The following is a 7,625-nucleotide window of genomic DNA, read 5'->3' on the forward strand; positions in this document are numbered from 1 at the left end:
AGAGAGAGAGAGAGAGAGAGGTGGTGTCTTTACATATTATGATAAGACCACAATTTACTCTTACCTAATATATTTTATGACGAGATCACACACGTACCATATAGAGGAAAGCAAATAATAAATTGCTCTCTCTCTCTCTCTCTCTCTCTCTCTCTCTCTCTCTCTCAGCTGGGTCCCACAACAGTCAACTAACAAAATTCAATTAACACAATTCTATCTAATTCACTGCGTAGGTCAACAGATGGAATTAGCCGTTTTGTCCCTCATCCTTTTCGAGACTCGAACGCATGTCTTTAGTTTGCGAACCGATTGACTACCACCACCCTATGAAGAGAGAGAGAGAGAGAGAGAGAGAGAGAGAGAGAGAGAGAGAATTTTGTTGACTTTGGCATAGGTCATAAGGAGAGACGAGAGACGTAGGCGGAATCCCAAATAGTGTTAGAGATTTGTCTAGGTCCATTTGAAGAAGATTTATTGGTGTAAATGTGTGTGTGTGTGTATTCGTTACTAACTGTGCATATATCGCTTAGAATTTGAAGGATTTATTTATAAATGTTTTCTTCGGTGTTCTTTCAGAACAAATTTCACTTGAGTTCGAATAACTCTTCGTAACTTTGGTTATTTGTGGTTTTACAATTAGACATTTCCAGTTTATTTCTTCTATTTTATAATTTATTACCTCAAGTTGTAATTTTAGTTGTCTGTCATGATATATTTTTTTTTATTTGCTAATAAAGAAGCCAAACGGAATGCTGAATTTGATTAAGCCAGTTCAGTTACACAAGTTTATTGTGCACACACAAACACACACACCACATACATATATATATATATATATATATGTGTGTGTGTGTGTGTGTGTGTACATATATATATATATATATATATACACAGTATATGATAGGTTACGTATACAGTATATATTTGTATGCGTGTATATATACTGTATGTGTATTAAATACATTTGCTGATGTAGAATATGGCTTCTAGGAGTTATATCTCTGAGAGAGAGAGAGAGAGAGAGAGAGAGAGAGAGAGAGAGAATACCAGTACTGTTGGGGTATTGCATTTTTATGGTTACGGAAGTATACAGATTGACGAAGTGTTGTGTACTTTAGTAGACCAACGTTACATTGCAAACAGATTAAGAGACTCGGCAAGTGAATTTTGCGTCTTCAAAACTATATTTACTCATTTTTAAAAATTTCTTCGCCGTTTTATTTTATTTTCAATTGTCTTGCGGACAGACGTCACTTACAAAGGAGCGCCGACAGATTGGGAAACCAGAAGAGACTGAAGGGGAGACTTTTGGGATCGTTAAATTTAGACGAAATTAATGATCTCATCCAGTTCGCATTACCCTTCCCCCCCTTTCTCTTCCTTTCCCATTAACTATGCCAATAGTAGATATTCTCTCTCTCTCTCTCTCTCTCTCTCTCTCTCTCTCTGAGTAATCAACTCTTTCTTTGGAATAGTCACCTCACGCTCCCTGGCAATGATCATCATCTCTCTCTCTCTCTCTCTCTCTCTCTCTCTCTCTCTCTCATATGTATTAATCGCATTCTTTCTGTTTGTTTTCTCATTTTTCTCCTGCCTGTGTCTCCTTCCTTTCTTCTGTTTTTCTTCTTCCACCTTCTTCTTGCAGAGGGTCATCAAGATCCCCCTTATCTATTCTGTTTTTGTTTTCCCGTCGACGTCTTTTTTTCCCCTCCCACATCTTCATCTTGTGTCTTATGAGGCTGGTGCCCTCTGGCCCCCCTTTCGAGACCAGGAGGCTCCCCTCCCCCACCCCACCCCCCTCGAAGGCTATTAGGCTTTTTTTTGTGATTGAATCTGTTGATGTGGTCCTAATGGTGTTTATTTTGTTTCTTTTTCAGGTGAGGGTGATACGAGCTGCTGTGATTGGTCGGTTTCGACTCGGGTATGTACTTCTAATTGGTGGTGATGGTGAAGATGGTGAAATTGGTGCAAGACGCTCTTGATGGTGGTGAATGTCTTTGACAGAACTCTGTCCAAGGACTAGAATGTAAATAACGAAGTTATGAGAGAGAGTGTTTGTGATCTTCATTGGAAGTATTTGGGCTGCTATTTTTGGCTGCTGGGTCTTCTCTTATGTTTAGTTAATTTTGCTTCTTTTCAACTTTTTTTTTTCTTTTGGCCGTATTACCATTGTTCTCAGGCATTTGTTCGTTTCCTAACCTCTGTATCGGGTCTTCCACTGCTAAATGTTGCAAGTCACATTGCTCGATTATACCTTTTAGAGCACTATATGTATCTAGTTTGTCTATTTTTTCTTACATTTACACCCGTATCTTATGTGTAGTCTTCTCTAAAAAAATTTCATTTCGTATAACCTGTGTGTTTCGAAAGCTTTCAAGCATGATAAGTGCCCTTTTCTACTCATGAATAATGTATTTTTTTTTCTTCAAATCTTTGTGCCCATCTCGTTTCCTCTTATTGTAACGCTCTCCCCACTGAATCAAAACTCCGAGCGTTCAATCGGAGAGGGCCCACCCATATCAACAGCCTGCCGCCATCTTTATTGTGGTTGGATTACCTCATATCAAATGATTGCCCCGCCCCCGATGCGGGATGTGGTCGCTTATTGGCGGATCCGGCGTGATTGTCTCGCCGATCTAATGCCGTTGGCGGTCCCCGGCAATGTGATGGCGGCGGCCTTGGAGACACTATAGAGTTGGCGAGCCTTAGGCTCATCGCCAGATCCCATGAGTCGGGGAAAGGGAGTGGCTTCCGGGAAGGGGGCGGCTCTCCCCTCTGTTTTTACAGTGAACTTACTTTTGAAGTTTTAAGATCTCATTAGGAGCCCTACATTTGGTTGTTGTTATTAGCGTTCTGTTACTGTGCAATGCGTTCGTAGGCCCAGTTTGTGGATGTAGTTTGAACATAGGTCTACTGTATAATTTTTCTTATTTTTCCGTATAGATAAATGTATTTGTTTATCAACTCCAGACAAAGTACGTCAACAGTGATATCGAATATAATGAGATGCTATGGAATTTTGACTTGTATGGTGCATGTTATTGTATATCAAGACTTTTGCTCCCATAAAAAAATAACGAATCGGAATGTCGATTTTAGTGACACTGCTAAATCTCATTACGTTACAGATTATTTATATTAGAATAGTTACATAAACGTGGCAATTCCAACAACTTTAAAGGCAATGGGGCCACAATGTGAACTTTTATGGCATTTTTCTAGGTTTTGCTCAATGATGTAAAGAACATTTTCTACTCTAATATTAGCGGATTAGTCGTTTTACAGTAGTATATTATCATCATCATCATCTCCTCTTACGCCTATTGACGCAAATGGCCTCTGTTAGATTTCGTCAGTCGTCTCTTGAGCTTTTACTTCAATACTTCTCCATTCGTCATCTCTTACTTCGTGCTTCATAGTCCTCAGCCATGTAGGTCTGGGTCTTCCAAATCTTCTAGTGCCTTGTGTAGCCTAGCAGAACGTTTGACGAACTAATCTCTCTTGGGGATTGCGAAGTTTATAGGTAATGAAAATAAAAGGTGAAACCGACGATTATCGGCCCCATGAACGTTAGATACTGTTTGCTCAAGGTAGAGTGATAAGAGAAGCTGTCCCAGCTCAGACCAGCTGATAGACGGAAATTCCAAACTTGGGTTTATTAACCTTAGGTTATCCTTGTTATACGCATGAAAATTTATGGATGCTAATTGCACTTTTTTATGATATAGATAATTACTAGGCTTTTATTCTGTTTCAAGAAGGATTCCTAAATTTGTTAGGCATCGTCAGTGTGAAAGCTTGTTCCACAGCTAAGCAGTTTAGGGAAGAGAATCTCCGTTACTGAGCAGTGAAACATCGTGAAACGAGTATGATGCACAAACTGTATGGTTTAGGCGCTGAGGATGTTAACGGAAATTATCTGGTTGAAATATAACATTGAAAAATTGACTGGCTTTTGATAAGTAACGTGGAATACGCTGTGTGATACTTTAAATACTTTGAGAATATAACGACAAACGATATTGTTGTTCCTGTAGGGCACAGGATTTCCATGTGTAATAGGACCGGGAAAACAACACTTAAATTATTAGTAAGTAATGGATATCATACTTTACAATTTTCCTTTAGATTAACGTCACTCAGTTTGGTCAGATTTTGTAATCCACATTCAGCAATACTTAGGAAATCTCACTTCAGCAACACAAATTTTAGTAATTTTGTCCGAAATATCCCCGTAAGGCATCTAAAATGATATTCCAGCAGTAGGAAAAAAATATTCGAAGCATATTGCATTTCTAGCGTTAAGTTCATTGGCAGTAAAGGATAACACTGCGGCAAATAGAGCTATCGTTAAATTTCGTAGTGCCTCGTGGAATAGGAGCTTGGTACGAGATCGGTAGATCAATAAGGAGTCTCAGCTGCAGCATTAAATCTGTTCTAAGAATACAAACCTGTTTTTGGTTGTGGGACATTATTAAAAAGAACGAATACTCTTATTTTCAGTGGTGATATTTTGTCAATAGTAAAGTCTAAAGATAACGACATAAAATTACTTTTGAATGAGATGAAGTACTTTTTCCCAACACCTTGAAGTTTTGTGTAGTCTATTTAGATGTTTGGTTCCCGAAAGAAAGAAAGCTCTGGGGAATATGAACGTCTCAGGATTCTTATCCATTAATGATATTGTTATAAATATAAATGATACCTGAAAGAGGATCATAGATACCAACTGCTTCTTGTTATATTATGGCTCTTGGGAAGTAAGTGACTATATTAAAGATAGGCTACATATGATATCAAGTATTAATTATAGAATTGTCAATCTGTAATGGTTCCAGACTTGCCCAAGCCCGTCGAAACAATCACAATATATTTGTTCTAAAAAAAAAAAAAAGCGTTTATCGGTGAAATTTAGACTAGGTGCAAAAGAATGTACCTTAAACGTCTTAACTTTTAATTTATCTTCAATCGTAATGTCAGTCAATTTTTATGATTATGAAAAGTTCATGAAAATATTCAATGAGAGAGAGAGAGAGAGAGAGAGAGAGAGAGAGAGAGAGAGAGAGAGAGAGAGAGATCAATGGCATTGCTTTTTATGCTTTTTGCTTTTAAGAAAATGGAGAAAAAGGTTAGTCGCGGTGCATAGAACAATGTTGACAGGAATTTTATAGGGAAGGGGACTTACTTATGCGGGGGTCCCAAACAAAATCTGTGTATGAAAAAGTGGACCATATCACTTCTGGAATGGGTGGGGGGTCATTTTCGGGACGAGAGGGAGACACCAGGTTATGCAAAAAGCATAATGGAGGTTAGAGATCCCCTTTTTTCGTGTAACTAGGGTGTTGGGAGTTGAAATAAATATGGGGTGTTGTATTGTCAAACAGTGAGTACTGTCATTGTGAGAGCGAGGGTGTTTGGCATATAGGGACGCTCGAGGGTGGCCCATCAAGGGGGATGGTAGGTGAGGCTCCTAGGAGGGACGCCATATGGATATGGGAAGCCCTTGTTATCCAACTGTAATCTCCTCACTGAAAGGAAGGTAAATATCTCCTCCTCTCTATTCTCGTCATCCTTTTGCCCTTTTTCTTTCCCCACCCCTCTCCCAACTCTCCCTATACCTCTCCGCTCCACTTAAATCTTTTGTTGGGTCTTTTTGAGGCCCTTGATTGGTTATGGCCTGGATCATTCACAAGCCTTTGATTGAGCTATTAGCGACCGTCGATAAATGTTCTTCTATTCGGGTGTGTTGCCCCTCTGTGATGAAAGCTTTATATCGGTTTGACCTACGGTTTGAATATTCTACGCTCGATTGGTATTCCTTTATCCATGCATTCATAGGTGGACATTTTGTTTCCTTGTTTGCGGAATGCCGCAAGGCGGGAGAAATTAGTTGTCCTGCTCTTTTTTTTTCGGAAATTAGAATCTTGTAAGTCTAGTATTGAAACGGCATTCTTCTTTATATTGCTCTCGAATGACTTTGAATATTGGTGGTTATTTACGTACACTGTAGGATTTTCCGTTTTATGTAAAATAGAGAAGTTCGAATGGAAATATGTTTTATTGTTCTCGTTAGCAGTCATAGTCATAACAGTTTACCATTATTATTATCATCATCATCATTATTATTATATTATTATTATTATTATTAGTATATTACTAGCTAAGCTACAACCTTAGTTGGAAAAGCAGGATGCTATAAGCTCCGGGGTTCCAACAGCGAAAATAGCCAAGTGAGGAAATGAAATAGATAAACTACAAGATAAGTAAAGAACAATTGAAATAATATATTTTTAGAAGGGTAACAACATTAAAATAGGTCTTTGATAGATAAACTAAAAAGAGACGTATGTCCTCTTGTTCAACATAAAAAAAGCATTGACTGCAAGTTTGAACTTTTGTGGTGACAACTAGTATTGGAGTCCTGTAACTGGGATTGGCATGCAAATGTTAGTTCATTCCTCGCAACAAAGTGAAGAAATAGAGAAGTTGAGAATGGGTTGCTGGTTCTAGTAGAAAAACAATGCATTTAAAAGCTTTATTTTCCTAGTGAATTTCTTATATATTTCCCGGTGTAGTGCCTGTGCTTCATTTAGTAATGTCGGCACTCTTTTAAATATATTTTAGTCCACATAAGGAAAATCAAAAGAATGTGGAATGCTCTACAGTTTCGTTCGCCACTGGACCTCTTCTTAAAGTGGCGGACGAAACTGTAGAGCGTTTCTACTTAAACATATTATTTTAATTTTCCTTACGTGGACTACTATATATTAAGTTATCTTCGTTTTAAGGAAAATTACATCTGTAATATCATTATATGAAATATTCAACTGTTGCATGGTCTCTCTAACTGCGTCAAAGATAATATATTCACTTTTTAGAATAACACGTCACTTCAGTTTGACCTGCTGCCTGTTTTGATTATCCCCGTGCTTTAAATTGTATTATAACTTTATTTATCTCTCTAAATGTACGTTGTACCATGTTTCTTCTTTGTTATTTGTTTTTCTAGTGGTTTTATTGATCTTAGGAAGTTGACTCAGGAAGAGTTCTCTTACTTGAGTGTATACTCGGACATACTATTCTATCTTTTTTTTCTCTTCTTGTTTTGTTAAAGTTTTATTTCGTTATATATAGGAGATATATTTTTCAATGTTACTGATCTTAAAATATTTCATTTTTCCTTGTTTCCTTATTCACTGGGCTATTTTCCTTGTTGGAGTCCCTGGGCTTATGTATGCTGCTTTTACAACTAGGGTTATAGTTTATACTTATAATAATAATTTCACCAAGTTACGCACATGTGTGTTCACGTTGAAGACACAATAACGATTACGGTATCTTGCGTAAAGAACAAACTATTCAATGTAATTTTCGCATAATAGTCCGACCATAAGATATTGGTTTATACGGATTACGTGTCGAAGTCTTTGGCGTTACTTGGTGTCTACGATTTATGCAACTGCGATTTTATTTTATTATTCCAGTTATGTTAAGTAGTTTGAAGTCTTTTCCGGCAACCAAACCTATACATAACTCCGTTACTGCAATCCTCATTCCCCCTCCCCCCACTCCTATCCTCAGCTCCGACTGGCCAACCCCCCAACCCCCCTTCATCCCCTCCCCCT

The sequence above is a fragment of the Palaemon carinicauda genome, chromosome 12 (genome assembly GCF_036898095.1).
Source record: "Palaemon carinicauda isolate YSFRI2023 chromosome 12, ASM3689809v2, whole genome shotgun sequence".
Lineage (NCBI taxonomy): Eukaryota > Metazoa > Arthropoda > Malacostraca > Decapoda > Palaemonidae > Palaemon > Palaemon carinicauda.